The sequence below is a fragment of the Haliotis cracherodii genome, unplaced genomic scaffold (assembly GCF_022045235.1).
Source record: "Haliotis cracherodii isolate W230 unplaced genomic scaffold, xgHalCrac1.p SCAF_14, whole genome shotgun sequence".
Classification (NCBI taxonomy): Eukaryota; Metazoa; Mollusca; class Gastropoda; order Lepetellida; family Haliotidae; genus Haliotis; species Haliotis cracherodii.
The window spans coordinates 16,032,619-16,050,897 of record NW_027266269.1 but is presented as its reverse complement, the minus strand read 5'-3'; positions in this window follow the sequence as shown (position 1 = coordinate 16,050,897).

Below are 18,279 nucleotides of genomic sequence, written 5' to 3'. Positions count from 1 at the left end.
CTCATCGAGGACAAGGGAGACAACTTTTGAAGAAAACATTCACAAAATGTGAAGTTGAGAAAATATATTCTATTTTTGGTTTGATTTTGTTGGGGAGAGGTGGAACGCAGACCCAGATATACATGAAGTGCACACCAGTCCACATGCTGCATGATCAGGTAAGTTTACAACCACTAATAATTTTAGGTACTAATATCAGGTAGCACTTCAACACAAGCAGGTGTCTTGTAAACTTGAATTCATACGTATAAATTCCACTTTAGTTGAAACATGAAAATAGTTGACTGTGTATGACACTAGACTATCGCCTTCACTTTGTGGAATAATTATTAACAATTAAAACGCGATAGAAATGGGATTATTTACATTTTAGTGTGCTCATCGAGGGCAAGGGAGAAAATATTTAAGGAAACGCTAAAAAAATGTGAAGTTGAAAAAAATATATCATACGTATAAATTCCACTTTAGTTGAAACATGAAAATAGTTGACTGTGTATGACACTAGACTATCGCCTTCACTTTGTGGAATAATTATTAACAATTAAAACGCGATAGAAATGGGATTATTTACATTTTAGTGCGCTCATCGGGGACAAGGGAGACAACTTTTGAAGAAAACATTCACAAAATGTGAAGTTGAGAAAATATATTCTATTTTTGGTTTGATTTTGTTGGGGAGAGGTGGAACGCAGACCCAGATATACATGAAATACACACCAGTCCACATGCTGCATGATCAGGTAAGTTTACAACCACTAATAATTTTAGGTACTAATATCAGGTAGCACTTCAACACAAGCAGGTGTCTTGTAAACTTGAATTCATACGTATAAATTCCACTTTAGTTGAAACATGAAAATAGTTGACTGTGTATGACACTAGACTATCGCCTTCACTTTGTGGAATAATTATTAACAATTAAAACGCGATAGAAATGGGATTATTTACATTTTAGTGTGCTCATCGGGGACAAGGGAGACAACTTTTGAAGAAAACATTCACAAAATGTGAAGTTGAGAAAATATATTCTATTTTTGGTTTGATTTTGTTGGGGAGAGGTGGAACGCAGACCCAGATATACATGAAGTGCACACCAGTCCACATGCTGCATGATCAGGTAAGTTTACAACCACTAATAATTTTAGGTACTAATATCAGGTAGCACTTCAACACAAGCAGGTGTCTTGTAAACTTGAATTCATACGTATAAATTCCACTTTAGTTGAAACATGAAAATAGTTGACTGTGTATGACACTAGACTATCGCCTTCACTTTGTGGAATAATTATTAACAATTAAAACGCGATAGAAATGGGATTATTTACATTTTAGTGCGCTCATCGGGGACAAGGGAGACAACTTTTGAAGAAAACATTCACAAAATGTGAAGTTGAGAAAATATATTCTATTTTTGGTTTGATTTTGTTGGGGAGAGGTGGAACGCAGACCCAGATATACATGAAATACACACCAGTCCACATGCTGCATGATCAGGTAAGTTTACAACCACTAATAATTTTAGGTACTAATATCAGGTAGCACTTCAACACAAGCAGGTGTCTTGTAAACTTGAATTCATACGTATAAATTCCACTTTAGTTGAAACATGAAAATAGTTGACTGTGTATGACACTAGACTATCGCCTTCACTTTGTGGAATAATTATTAACAATTAAAACGCGATAGAAATGGGATTATTTACATTTTAGTGTGCTCATCGGGGACAAGGGAGACAACTTTTGAAGAAAACATTCACAAAATGTGAAGTTGAGAAAATATATTCTATTTTTGGTTTGATTTTGTTGGGGAGAGGTGGAACGCAGACCCAGATATACATGAAGTGCACACCAGTCCACATGCTGCATGATCAGGTAAGTTTACAACCACTAATAATTTTAGGTACTAATATCAGGTAGCACTTCAACACAAGCAGGTGTCTTGTAAACTTGAATTCATACGTATAAATTCCACTTTAGTTGAAACATGAAAATAGTTGACTGTGTATGACACTAGACTATCGCCTTCACTTTGTGGAATAATTATTAACAATTAAAACGCGATAGAAATGGGATTATTTACATTTTAGTGCGCTCATCGGGGACAAGGGAGACAACTTTTGAAGAAAACATTCACAAAATGTGAAGTTGAGAAAATATATTCTATTTTTGGTTTGATTTTGTTGGGGAGAGGTGGAACGCAGACCCAGATATACATGAAATACACACCAGTCCACATGCTGCATGATCAGGTAAGTTTACAACCACTAATAATTTTAGGTACTAATATCAGGTAGCACTTCAACACAAGCAGGTGTCTTGTAAACTTGAATTCATACGTATAAATTCCACTTTAGTTGAAACATGAAAATAGTTGACTGTGTATGACACTAGACTATCGCCTTCACTTTGTGGAATAATTATTAACAATTAAAACGCGATAGAAATGGGATTATTTACATTTTAGTGTGCTCATCGGGGACAAGGGAGACAACTTTTGAAGAAAACATTCACAAAATGTGAAGTTGAGAAAATATATTCTATTTTTGGTTTGATTTTGTTGGGGAGAGGTGGAACGCAGACCCAGATATACATGAAGTGCACACCAGTCCACATGCTGCATGATCAGGTAAGTTTACAACCACTAATAATTTTAGGTACTAATATCAGGTAGCACTTCAACACAAGCAGGTGTCTTGTAAACTTGAATTCATACGTATAAATTCCACTTTAGTTGAAACATGAAAATAGTTGACTGTGTATGACACTAGACTATCGCCTTCACTTTGTGGAATAATTATTAACAATTAAAACGCGATAGAAATGGGATTATTTACATTTTAGTGCGCTCATCGGGGACAAGGGAGACAACTTTTGAAGAAAACATTCACAAAATGTGAAGTTGAGAAAATATATTCTATTTTTGGCTTGATTTTGTTGGGGAGAGGTGGAACGCAGACCCAGATATACATGAAATACACACCAGTCCACATGCTGCATGATCAGGTAAGTTTACAACCACTAATAATTTTAGGTACTAATATCAGGTAGCACTTCAACACAAGCAGGTGTCTTGTAAACTTGAATTCATACGTATAAATTCCACTTTAGTTGAAACATGAAAATAGTTGACTGTGTATGACACTAGACTATCGCCTTCACTTTGTGGAATAATTATTAACAATTAAAACGCGATAGAAATGGGATTATTTACATTTTAGTGTGCTCATCGGGGACAAGGGAGACAACTTTTGAAGAAAACATTCACAAAATGTGAAGTTGAGAAAATATATTCTATTTTTGGTTTGATTTTGTTGGGGAGAGGTGGAACACAGACCCAGATATACATGAAGTGCACACCAGTCCACATGCTGCATGATCAGGTAAGTTTACAACCACTAATAATTTTAGGTACTAATATCAGGTAGCACTTCAACACAAGCAGGTGTCTTGTAAACTTGAATTCATACGTATAAATTCCACTTTAGTTGAAACATGAAAATAGTTGACTGTGTATGACACTAGACTATCGCCTTCACTTTGTGGAATAATTATTAACAATTAAAACGCGATAGAAATGGGATTATTTACATTTTAGTGCGCTCATCGGGGACAAGGGAGACAACTTTTGAAGAAAACATTCACAAAATGTGAAGTTGAGAAAATATATTCTATTTTTGGTTTGATTTTGTTGGGGAGAGGTGGAACGCAGACCCAGATATACATGAAATACACACCAGTCCACATGCTGCATGATCAGGTAAGTTTACAACCACTAATAATTTTAGGTACTAATATCAGGTAGCACTTCAACACAAGCAGGTGTCTTGTAAACTTGAATTCATACGTATAAATTCCACTTTAGTTGAAACATGAAAATAGTTGACTGTGTATGACACTAGACTATCGCCTTCACTTTGTGGAATAATTATTAACAATTAAAACGCGATAGAAATGGGATTATTTACATTTTAGTGTGCTCATCGGGGACAAGGGAGACAACTTTTGAAGAAAACATTCACAAAATGTGAAGTTGAGAAAATATATTCTATTTTTGGTTTGATTTTGTTGGGGAGAGGTGGAACGCAGACCCAGATATACATGAAGTGCACACCAGTCCACATGCTGCATGATCAGGTAAGTTTACAACCACTAATAATTTTAGGTACTAATATCAGGTAGCACTTCAACACAAGCAGGTGTCTTGTAAACTTGAATTCATACGTATAAATTCCACTTTAGTTGAAACATGAAAATAGTTGACTGTGTATGACACTAGACTATCGCCTTCACTTTGTGGAATAATTATTAACAATTAAAACGCGATAGAAATGGGATTATTTACATTTTAGTGTGCTCATCGGGGACAAGGGAGACAACTTTTGAAGAAAACATTCACAAAATGTGAAGTTGAGAAAATATATTCTATTTTTGGTTTGATTTTGTTGGGGAGAGGTGGAACGCAGACCCAGATATACATGAAGTGCACACCAGTCCACATGCTGCATGATCAGGTAAGTTTACAACCACTAATAATTTTAGGTACTAATATCAGGTAGCACTTCAACACAAGCAGGTGTCTTGTAAACTTGAATTCATACGTATAAATTCCACTTTAGTTGAAACATGAAAATAGTTGACTGTGTATGACACTAGACTATCGCCTTCACTTTGTGGAATAATTATTAACAATTAAAACGCGATAGAAATGGGATTATTTACATTTTAGTGTGCTGATCGGGGACAAGGGAGACAACTTTTGAAGAAAACATTCACAAAATGTGAAGTTGAGAAAATATATTCTATTTTTGGTTTGATTTTGTTGGGGAGAGGTGGAACGCAGACCCAGATATACATGAAATACACACCAGTCCACATGCTGCATGATCAGGTAAGTTTACAACCACTAATAATTTTAGGTACTAATATCAGGTAGCACTTCAACACAAGCAGGTGTCTTGTAAACTTGAATTCATACGTATAAATTCCACTTTAGTTGAAACATGAAAATAGTTGACTGTGTATGACACTAGACTATCGCCTTCACTTTGTGGAATAATTATTAACAATTAAAACGCGATAGAAATGGGATTATTTACATTTTAGTGTGCTCATCGAGGACAAGGGAGACAACTTTCAAGAAAATATTACAAAATGTGAAGTTGAGAAAATATATTCTATTTTTGGTTTGATTTTGTTGGGGAGAGGTGGAACGCAGACCCAGATATACATGAAATACACACCAGTCCACAACGATGCATGATCAGGTAAGTGACAACCACTAATAATTTTAAGTACTAATATCAGCTGGCACTTCAAAACAAGCAGGTGTCTTGTAAACTTGAATTCATACGTATAAATTCCACTTTAGTTGAAACATGAAAATAGTTGACTGTGTATGACACTAGACTATCGACTTCACTTTGTGGAATAATTATTAACAATTAAAACGCGATAGAAATGGGATTATTTACATTTTAGTGTGCTCATCGAGGACAAGGGAGACAACTTTTGAAGAAAATATTCACAAAATGTGAAGTTGAGAAAACATATTTTATTTTTGGTTTGATTTTGTTGGGGAGAGGGGGAACGCAGACCCAGATATACATGAAGTGCACACCAGTCCACACGATGCATGATCAGGTAAGTTTACAACCACTAATAATTTTAAGTACTAATATCAGCTGGCACTTCAACACAAGCAGGTGTCTTGTAAACTTGAATTCATACGTATAAATTCCACTTTAGTTGAAACATGAAAATAGTTGACTGTGTATGACACTAGACTATCGCCTTCACTTTGTGGAATAATTATTAACAATTAAAACGCGATAGAAATGGGATTATTTACATTTCAGTTGCCTCATCGAGGACAAGGGAGACAACTTTTGAAGAAAACATTCACAAAATGTGAAGTTGAGAAAATATATTCTATTTTTGGTTTGATTTTGTTGGGGAGAGGTGGAACGCAGACCCAGATATACATGAAGTGCACACAAGTCCACACGATGCATGATCAGGTAAGTTTACAACCACTAATAATTTTAAGTACTAATATCAGCTGGCACTTCAAAACAAGCAGGTGTCTTGTAAACTTGAATTCATACGTATAAATTCCACTTTAGTTGAAACATGAAAATAGTTGACTGTGTATGACACTAGACTATCGCCTTCACTTTGTGGAATAATTATTAACAATTAAAACGCGATAGAAATGGGATTATTTACATTTTAGTGTGCTCATCGAGGGCAAGGGAGAAAATATGTAAGGAAACGCTCAAAAAATGTGAAGTTGAAAAAAATATATCATACGTATAAATTCCACTTTAGTTGAAACATGAAAATAGTTGACTGTGTATGACACTAGACTATCGCCTTCACTTTGTGGAATAATTATTAACAATTAAAACGCGATAGAAATGGGATTATTTACATTTTAGTGCGCTCATCGGGGACAAGGGAGACAACTTTTGAAGAAAACATTCACAAAATGTGAAGTTGAGAAAATATATTCTATTTTTGGTTTGATTTTGTTGGGGAGAGGTGGAACGCAGACCCAGATATACATGAAGTGCACACCAGTCCACATGCTGCATGATCAGGTAAGTTTACAACCACTAATAATTTTAGGTACTAATATCAGGTAGCACTTCAACACAAGCAGGTGTCTTGTAAACTTGAATTCATACGTATAAATTCCACTTTAGTTGAAACATGAAAATAGTTGACTGTGTATGACACTAGACTATCGCCTTCACTTTGTGGAATAATTATTAACAATTAAAACGCGATAGAAATGGGATTATTTACATTTTAGTGTGCTCATCGAGGGCAAGGGAGAAAATATTTAAGGAAACGCTCAAAAAATGTGAAGTTGAAAAAAATATATTCTGTTTTTGATTTGATTTTGTTGGGGAGAGGTGGAACGCACACCCAGACATACATGAAGTGCACACCAGTCCACATGCTGCATGATCAGGTAAGTTTACAACCACTAATAATTTTAGGTACTAATATCAGCTGGCACTTCAACACAAGCAGGTGTCTTGTTAACTTGAATTCATACGTATAAATTCCACTTTAGTTGAAACATGAAAATAGTTGACTGTGTATGACACTAGACTATGGCCTTCACTTTGTGGAATAATTATTAACAATTAAAACGCGATAGAAATGGGATTATTTACATTTTAGTGTGCTGATCGGGGACAAGGGAGACAACTTTTGAAGAAAACATTCACAAAATGTGAAGTTGAGAAAATATATTCTATTTTTGGTTTGATTTTGTTGGGGAGAGGTGGAACGCAGACCCAGATATACATGAAATACACACCAGTCCACATGCTGCATGATCAGGTAAGTTGACAACCACTAATAATTTTAGGTACTAATATCAGGTAGCACTTCAACACAAGCAGGTGTCTTGTAAACTTGAATTCATACGTATAAATTCCACTTTAGTTGAAACATGAAAATAGTTGACTGTGTATGACACTAGACTATCGCCTTCACTTTGTGGAATAATTATTAACAATTAAAACGCGATAGAAATGGGATTATTTACATTTTAGTGTGCTCATCGGGGACAAGGGAGACAACTTTTGAAGAAAACATTCACAAAATGTGAAGTTGAGAAAATATATTCTATTTTTGGTTTGATTTTGTTGGGGAGAGGTGGAACGCAGACCCAGATATACATGAAGTGCACACCAGTCCACATGCTGCATGATCAGGTAAGTTTACAACCACTAATAATTTTAGGTACTAATATCAGCTGGCACTTCAACACAAGCAGGTGTCTTGTAAACTTGAATTCATACGTATAAATTCCACTTTAGTTGAAACATGAAAATAGTTGACTGTGTATGACACTAGACTATCGCCTTCACTTTGTGGAATAATTATTAACAATTAAAACGCGATAGAAATGGGATTATTTACATTTTAGTGTGCTCATCGAGGGCAAGGGAGAAAATATTTAAGGAAACGCTCAAAAAATGTGAAGTTGAAAAAAATATATCCTGTTTTTTATTTGATTTTGTTGGGGAGAGGTGGAACGCACACCCAGACATACATGAAGTGCACACCAGTCCACATGCTGCATGATCAGGTAAGTTTACAACCACTAATAATTTTAGGTACTAATATCAGCTGGCACTTCAACACAAGCAGGTGTCTTGTAAACTTGAATTCATACGTATAAATTCCACTTTAGTTGAAACATGAAAATAGTTGACTGTGTATGACACTAGACTATGGCCTTCACTTTGTGGAATAATTATTAACAATTAAAACGCGATAGAAATGGGATTATTTACATTTTAGTGTGCTCATCGGGGACAAGGGAGACAACTTTTGAAGAAAACATTCACAAAATGTGAAGTTGAGAAAATATATTCTATTTTTGGTTTGATTTTGTTGGGGAGAGGTGGAACGCAGACCCAGATATACATGAAGTGCACACCAGTCCACATGCTGCATGATCAGGTAAGTTTACAACCACTAATAATTTTAGGTACTAATATCAGGTAGCACTTCAACACAAGCAGGTGTCTTGTAAACTTGAATTCATACGTATAAATTCCACTTTAGTTGAAACATGAAAATAGTTGACTGTGTATGACACTAGACTATCGCCTTCACTTTGTGGAATAATTATTAACAATTAAAACGCGATAGAAATGGGATTATTTACATTTTAGTGTGCTCATCGAGGGCAAGGGAGAAAATATTTAAGGAAACGCTAAAAAAATGTGAAGTTGAAAAAAATATATCATACGTATAAATTCCACTTTAGTTGAAACATGAAAATAGTTGACTGTGTATGACACTAGACTATCGCCTTCACTTTGTAGAATAATTATTAACAATTAAAACGCGATAGAAATGGGATTGTATACATTTTAGTGTGCTCATCGAGGGCAAGGGAGAAAATATTTAAGGAAACGCTAAAAAAATGTGAAGTTGAAAAAAATATATCATACGTATAAATTCCACTTTAGTTGAAACATGAAAATAGTTGACTGTGTATGACACTAGACTATCGCCTTCACTTTGTGGAATAATTATTAACAATTAAAACGCGATAGAAATGGGATTATTTACATTTTAGTGCGCTCATCGGGGATAAGGGAGACAACTTTTGAAGAAAACATTCACAAAATGTGAAGTTGAGAAAATATATTCTATTTTTGGTTTGATTTTGTTGGGGAGAGGTGGAACACAGACCCAGATATACATGAAGTGCACACCAGTCCACATGCTGCATGATCAGGTAAGTTTACAACCACTAATAATTTTAGGTACTAATATCAGGTAGCACTTCAACACAAGCAGGTGTCTTGTAAACTTGAATTCATACGTATAAATTCCACTTTAGTTGAAACATGAAAATAGTTGACTGTGTATGACACTAGACTATCGCCTTCACTTTGTGGAATAATTATTAACAATTAAAACGCGATAGAAATGGGATTATTTACATTTTAGTGTGCTCATCGAGGGCAAGGGAGAAAATATTTAAGGAAACGCTCAAAAAATGTGAAGTTGAAAAAAATATATTCTGTTTTTGATTTGATTTTGTTGGGGAGAGGTGGAACGCACACCCAGACATACATGAAGTGCACACCAGTCCACATGCTGCATGATCAGGTAAGTTTACAACCACTAATAATTTTAGGTACTAATATCAGCTGGCACTTCAACACAAGCAGGTGTCTTGTTAACTTGAATTCATACGTATAAATTCCACTTTAGTTGAAACATGAAAATAGTTGACTGTGTATGACACTAGACTATGGCCTTCACTTTGTGGAATAATTATTAACAATTAAAACGCGATAGAAATGGGATTATTTACATTTTAGTGTGCTGATCGGGGACAAGGAAGACAACTTTTGAAGAAAACATTCACAAAATGTGAAGTTGAGAAAATATATTCTATTTTTGGTTTGATTTTGTTGGGGAGAGGTGGAACGCACACCCAGACATACATGAAGTGCACACCAGTCCACATGCTGCATGATCAGGTAAGTTTACAACCACTAATAATTTTAGGTACTAATATCAGCTGGCACTTCAACACAAGCAGGTGTCTTGTTAACTTGAATTCATACGTATAAATTCCACTTTAGTTGAAACATGAAAATAGTTGACTGTGTATGACACTAGACTATCGCCTTCACTTTGTGGAATAATTATTAACAATTAAAACGCGATAGAAATGGGATTATTTACATTTTAGTGTGCTCATCGGGGACAAGGGAGACAACTTTTGAAGAAAACATTCACAAAATGTGAAGTTGAGAAAATATATTCTATTTTTGGTTTGATTTTGTTGGGGAGAGGTGGAACGCAGACCCAGATATACATGAAGTGCACACCAGTCCACATGCTGCATGATCAGGTAAGTTTACAACCACTAATAATTTTAGGTACTAATATCAGGTAGCACTTCAACACAAGCAGGTGTCTTGTAAACTTGAATTCATACGTATAAATTCCACTTTAGTTGAAACATGAAAATAGTTGACTGTGTATGACACTAGACTATCGCCTTCACTTTGTGGAATAATTATTAACAATTAAAACGCGATAGAAATGGGATTATTTACATTTTAGTGTGCTCATCGAGGGCAAGGGAGAAAATATTTAAGGAAACGCTCAAAAAATGTGAAGTTGAAAAAAATATATTCTGTTTTTGATTTGATTTTGTTGGAGAGAGGTGGAACGCACACCCAGACATACATGAAGTGCACACCAGTCCACATGCTGCATGATCAGGTAAGTTTACAACCACTAATAATTTTAGGTACTAATATCAGCTGGCACTTCAACACAAGCAGGTGTCTTGTTAACTTGAATTCATACGTATAAATTCCACTTTAGTTGAAACATGAAAATAGTTGACTGTGTATGACACTAGACTATGGCCTTCACTTTGTGGAATAATTATTAACAATTAAAACGCGATAGAAATGGGATTATTTACATTTTAGTGTGCTCATCGAGGACAAGGGAGACAACTTTTGAAGAAAACATTCACAAAATGTGAAGTTGAGAAAATATATTCTATTTTTGGTTTGATTTTGTTGGGGAGAGGTGGAACGCAGACCCAGATATACATGAAGTGCACACCAGTCCACATGCTGCATGATCAGGTAAGTTTACAACCACTAATAATTTTAGGTACTAATATCAGGTAGCACTTCAACACAAGCAGGTGTCTTGTAAACTTGAATTCATACGTATAAATTCCACTTTAGTTGAAACATGAAAATAGTTGACTGTGTATGACACTAGACTATCGCCTTCACTTTGTGGAATAATTATTAACAATTAAAACGCGATAGAAATGGGATTATTTACATTTTAGTGTGCTCATCGAGGGCAAGGGAGAAAATATTTAAGGAAACGCTCAAAAAATGTGAAGTTGAAAAAAATATATCATACGTATAAATTCCACTTTAGTTGAAACATGAAAATAGTTGACTGTGTATGACACTAGACTATCGCCTTCACTTTGTGGAATAATTATTAACAATTAAAACGCGATAGAAATGGGATTATTTACATTTTAGTGCGCTCATCGGGGACAAGGGAGACAACTTTTGAAGAAAACATTCACAAAATGTGAAGTTGAGAAAATATATTCTATTTTTGGTTTGATTTTGTTGGGGAGAGGTGGAACGCAGACCCAGATATACATGAAATACACACCAGTCCACATGCTGCATGATCAGGTAAGTTTACAACCACTAATAATTTTAGGTACTAATATCAGGTAGCACTTCAACACAAGCAGGTGTCTTGTAAACTTGAATTCATACGTATAAATTCCACTTTAGTTGAAACATGAAAATAGTTGACTGTGTATGACACTAGACTATCGCCTTCACTTTGTGGAATAATTATTAACAATTAAAACGCGATAGAAATGGGATTATTTACATTTTAGTGTGCTCATCGGGGACAAGGGAGACAACTTTTGAAGAAAACATTCACAAAATGTGAAGTTGAGAAAATATATTCTATTTTTGGTTTGATTTTGTTGGGGAGAGGTGGAACGCAGACCCAGATATACATGAAGTGCACACCAGTCCACATGCTGCATGATCAGGTAAGTTTACAACCACTAATAATTTTAGGTACTAATATCAGGTAGCACTTCAACACAAGCAGGTGTCTTGTAAACTTGAATTCATACGTATAAATTCCACTTTAGTTGAAACATGAAAATAGTTGACTGTGTATGACACTAGACTATCGCCTTCACTTTGTGGAATAATTATTAACAATTAAAACGCGATAGAAATGGGATTATTTACATTTTAGTGCGCTCATCGGGGACAAGGGAGACAACTTTTGAAGAAAACATTCACAAAATGTGAAGTTGAGAAAATATATTCTATTTTTGGTTTGATTTTGTTGGGGAGAGGTGGAACGCAGACCCAGATATACATGAAATACACACCAGTCCACATGCTGCATGATCAGGTAAGTTTACAACCACTAATAATTTTAGGTACTAATATCAGGTAGCACTTCAACACAAGCAGGTGTCTTGTAAACTTGAATTCATACGTATAAATTCCACTTTAGTTGAAACATGAAAATAGTTGACTGTGTATGACACTAGACTATCGCCTTCACTTTGTGGAATAATTATTAACAATTAAAACGCGATAGAAATGGGATTATTTACATTTTAGTGTGCTCATCGGGGACAAGGGAGACAACTTTTGAAGAAAACATTCACAAAATGTGAAGTTGAGAAAATATATTCTATTTTTGGTTTGATTTTGTTGGGGAGAGGTGGAACGCAGACCCAGATATACATGAAGTGCACACCAGTCCACATGCTGCATGATCAGGTAAGTTTACAACCACTAATAATTTTAGGTACTAATATCAGGTAGCACTTCAACACAAGCAGGTGTCTTGTAAACTTGAATTCATACGTATAAATTCCACTTTAGTTGAAACATGAAAATAGTTGACTGTGTATGACACTAGACTATCGCCTTCACTTTGTGGAATAATTATTAACAATTAAAACGCGATAGAAATGGGATTATTTACATTTTAGTGCGCTCATCGAGGACAAGGGAGACAACTTTTGAAGAAAACATTCACAAAATGTGAAGTTGAGAAAATATATTCTATTTTTGGTTTGATTTTGTTGGGGAGAGGTGGAACGCAGACCCAGATATACATGAAATACACACCAGTCCACATGCTGCATGATCAGGTAAGTTTACAACCACTAATAATTTTAGGTACTAATATCAGGTAGCACTTCAACACAAGCAGGTGTCTTGTAAACTTGAATTCATACGTATAAATTCCACTTTAGTTGAAACATGAAAATAGTTGACTGTGTATGACACTAGACTATGGCCTTCACTTTGTGGAATAATTATTAACAATTAAAACGCGATAGAAATGGGATTATTTACATTTTAGTGTGCTCATCGGGGACAAGGGAGACAACTTTTGAAGAAAACATTCACAAAATGTGAAGTTGAGAAAATATATTCTATTTTTGGTTTGATTTTGTTGGGGAGAGGTGGAACGCAGACCCAGATATACATGAAGTGCACACCAGTCCACATGCTGCATGATCAGGTAAGTTTACAACCACTAATAATTTTAGGTACTAATATCAGGTAGCACTTCAACACAAGCAGGTGTCTTGTAAACTTGAATTCATACGTATAAATTCCACTTTAGTTGAAACATGAAAATAGTTGACTGTGTATGACACTAGACTATCGCCTTCACTTTGTGGAATAATTATTAACAATTAAAACGCGATAGAAATGGGATTATTTACATTTTAGTGCGCTCATCGGGGACAAGGGAGACAACTTTTGAAGAAAACATTCACAAAATGTGAAGTTGAGAAAATATATTCTATTTTTGGTTTGATTTTGTTGGGGAGAGGTGGAACGCAGACCCAGATATACATGAAATACACACCAGTCCACATGCTGCATGATCAGGTAAGTTTACAACCACTAATAATTTTAGGTACTAATATCAGGTAGCACTTCAACACAAGCAGGTGTCTTGTAAACTTGAATTCATACGTATAAATTCCACTTTAGTTGAAACATGAAAATAGTTGACTGTGTATGACACTAGACTATCGCCTTCACTTTGTGGAATAATTATTAACAATTAAAACGCGATAGAAATGGGATTATTTACATTTTAGTGTGCTCATCGGGGACAAGGGAGACAACTTTTGAAGAAAACATTCACAAAATGTGAAGTTGAGAAAATATATTCTATTTTTGGTTTGATTTTGTTGGGGAGAGGTGGAACGCAGACCCAGATATACATGAAGTGCACACCAGTCCACATGCTGCATGATCAGGTAAGTTTACAACCACTAATAATTTTAGGTACTAATATCAGGTAGCACTTCAACACAAGCAGGTGTCTTGTAAACTTGAATTCATACGTATAAATTCCACTTTAGTTGAAACATGAAAATAGTTGACTGTGTATGACACTAGACTATCGCCTTCACTTTGTGGAATAATTATTAACAATTAAAACGCGATAGAAATGGGATTATTTACATTTTAGTGCGCTCATCGAGGACAAGGGAGACAACTTTTGAAGAAAACATTCACAAAATGTGAAGTTGAGAAAATATATTCTATTTTTGGTTTGATTTTGTTGGGGAGAGGTGGAACGCAGACCCAGATATACATGAAATACACACCAGTCCACATGCTGCATGATCAGGTAAGTTTACAACCACTAATAATTTTAGGTACTAATATCAGGTAGCACTTCAACACAAGCAGGTGTCTTGTAAACTTGAATTCATACGTATAAATTCCACTTTAGTTGAAACATGAAAATAGTTGACTGTGTATGACACTAGACTATGGCCTTCACTTTGTGGAATAATTATTAACAATTAAAACGCGATAGAAATGGGATTATTTACATTTTAGTGTGCTCATCGGGGACAAGGGAGACAACTTTTGAAGAAAACATTCACAAAATGTGAAGTTGAGAAAATATATTCTATTTTTGGTTTGATTTTGTTGGGGAGAGGTGGAACGCAGACCCAGATATACATGAAGTGCACACCAGTCCACATGCTGCATGATCAGGTAAGTTTACAACCACTAATAATTTTAGGTACTAATATCAGGTAGCACTTCAACACAAGCAGGTGTCTTGTAAACTTGAATTCATACGTATAAATTCCACTTTAGTTGAAACATGAAAATAGTTGACTGTGTATGACACTAGACTATCGCCTTCACTTTGTGGAATAATTATTAACAATTAAAACGCGATAGAAATGGGATTATTTACATTTTAGTGTGCTCATCGAGGGCAAGGGAGAAAATATTTAAGGAAACGCTCAAAAAATGTGAAGTTGAAAAAAATATATCATACGTATAAATTCCACTTTAGTTGAAACATGAAAATAGTTGACTGTGTATGACACTAGACTATCGCCTTCACTTTGTGGAATAATTATTAACAATTAAAACGCGATAGAAATGGGATTATTTACATTTTAGTGCGCTCATCGGGGACAAGGGAGACAACTTTTGAAGAAAACATTCACAAAATGTGAAGTTGAGAAAATATATTCTATTTTTGGTTTGATTTTGTTGGGGAGAGGTGGAACGCAGACCCAGATATACATGAAATACACACCAGTCCACATGCTGCATGATCAGGTAAGTTTACAACCACTAATAATTTTAGGTACTAATATCAGGTAGCACTTCAACACAAGCAGGTGTCTTGTAAACTTGAATTCATACGTATAAATTCCACTTTAGTTGAAACATGAAAATAGTTGACTGTGTATGACACTAGACTATCGCCTTCACTTTGTGGAATAATTATTAACAATTAAAACGCGATAGAAATGGGATTATTTACATTTTAGTGTGCTCATCGGGGACAAGGGAGACAACTTTTGAAGAAAACATTCACAAAATGTGAAGTTGAGAAAATATATTCTATTTTTGGTTTGATTTTGTTGGGGAGAGGTGGAACGCAGACCCAGATATACATGAAGTGCACACCAGTCCACATGCTGCATGATCAGGTAAGTTTACAACCACTAATAATTTTAGGTACTAATATCAGGTAGCACTTCAACACAAGCAGGTGTCTTGTAAACTTGAATTCATACGTATAAATTCCACTTTAGTTGAAACATGAAAATAGTTGACTGTGTATGACACTAGACTATCGCCTTCACTTTGTGGAATAATTATTAACAATTAAAACGCGATAGAAATGGGATTATTTACATTTTAGTGCGCTCATCGGGGACAAGGGAGACAACTTTTGAAGAAAACATTCACAAAATGTGAAGTTGAGAAAATATATTCTATTTTTGGTTTGATTTTGTTGGGGAGAGGTGGAACGCAGACCCAGATATACATGAAATACACACCAGTCCACATGCTGCATGATCAGGTAAGTTTACAACCACTAATAATTTTAGGTACTAATATCAGGTAGCACTTCAACACAAGCAGGTGTCTTGTAAACTTGAATTCATACGTATAAATTCCACTTTAGTTGAAACATGAAAATAGTTGACTGTGTATGACACTAGACTATCGCCTTCACTTTGTGGAATAATTATTAACAATTAAAACGCGATAGAAATGGGATTATTTACATTTTAGTGTGCTCATCGGGGACAAGGGAGACAACTTTTGAAGAAAACATTCACAAAATGTGAAGTTGAGAAAATATATTCTATTTTTGGTTTGATTTTGTTGGGGAGAGGTGGAACGCAGACCCAGATATACATGAAGTGCACACCAGTCCACATGCTGCATGATCAGGTAAGTTTACAACCACTAATAATTTTAGGTACTAATATCAGGTAGCACTTCAACACAAGCAGGTGTCTTGTAAACTTGAATTCATACGTATAAATTCCACTTTAGTTGAAACATGAAAATAGTTGACTGTGTATGACACTAGACTATCGCCTTCACTTTGTGGAATAATTATTAACAATTAAAACGCGATAGAAATGGGATTATTTACATTTTAGTGCGCTCATCGAGGACAAGGGAGACAACTTTTGAAGAAAACATTCACAAAATGTGAAGTTGAGAAAATATATTCTATTTTTGGTTTGATTTTGTTGGGGAGAGGTGGAACGCAGACCCAGATATACATGAAATACACACCAGTCCACATGCTGCATGATCAGGTAAGTTTACAACCACTAATAATTTTAGGTACTAATATCAGGTAGCACTTCAACACAAGCAGGTGTCTTGTAAACTTGAATTCATACGTATAAATTCCACTTTAGTTGAAACATGAAAATAGTTGACTGTGTATGACACTAGACTATGGCCTTCACTTTGTGGAATAATTATTAACAATTAAAACGCGATAGAAATGGGATTATTTACATTTTAGTGTGCTCATCGGGGACAAGGGAGACAACTTTTGAAGAAAACATTCACAAAATGTGAAGTTGAGAAAATATATTCTATTTTTGGTTTGATTTTGTTGGGGAGAGGTGGAACGCAGACCCAGATATACATGAAGTGCACACCAGTCCACATGCTGCATGATCAGGTAAGTTTACAACCACTAATAATTTTAGGTACTAATATCAGGTAGCACTTCAACACAAGCAGGTGTCTTGTAAACTTGAATTCATACGTATAAATTCCACTTTAGTTGAAACATGAAAATAGTTGACTGTGTATGACACTAGACTATCGCCTTCACTTTGTGGAATAATTATTAACAATTAAAACGCGATAGAAATGGGATTATTTACATTTTAGTGCGCTCATCGGGGACAAGGGAGACAACTTTTGAAGAAAACATTCACAAAATGTGAAGTTGAGAAAATATATTCTATTTTTGGTTTGATTTTGTTGGGGAGAGGTGGAACGCAGACCCAGATATACATGAAATACACACCAGTCCACATGCTGCATGATCAGGTAAGTTTACAACCACTAATAATTTTAGGTACTAATATCAGGTAGCACTTCAACACAAGCAGGTGTCTTGTAAACTTGAATTCATACGTATAAATTCCACTTTAGTTGAAACATGAAAATAGTTGACTGTGTATGACACTAGACTATCGCCTTCACTTTGTGGAATAATTATTAACAATTAAAACGCGATAGAAATGGGATTATTTACATTTTAGTGTGCTCATCGGGGACAAGGGAGACAACTTTTGAAGAAAACATTCACAAAATGTGAAGTTGAGAAAATATATTCTATTTTTGGTTTGATT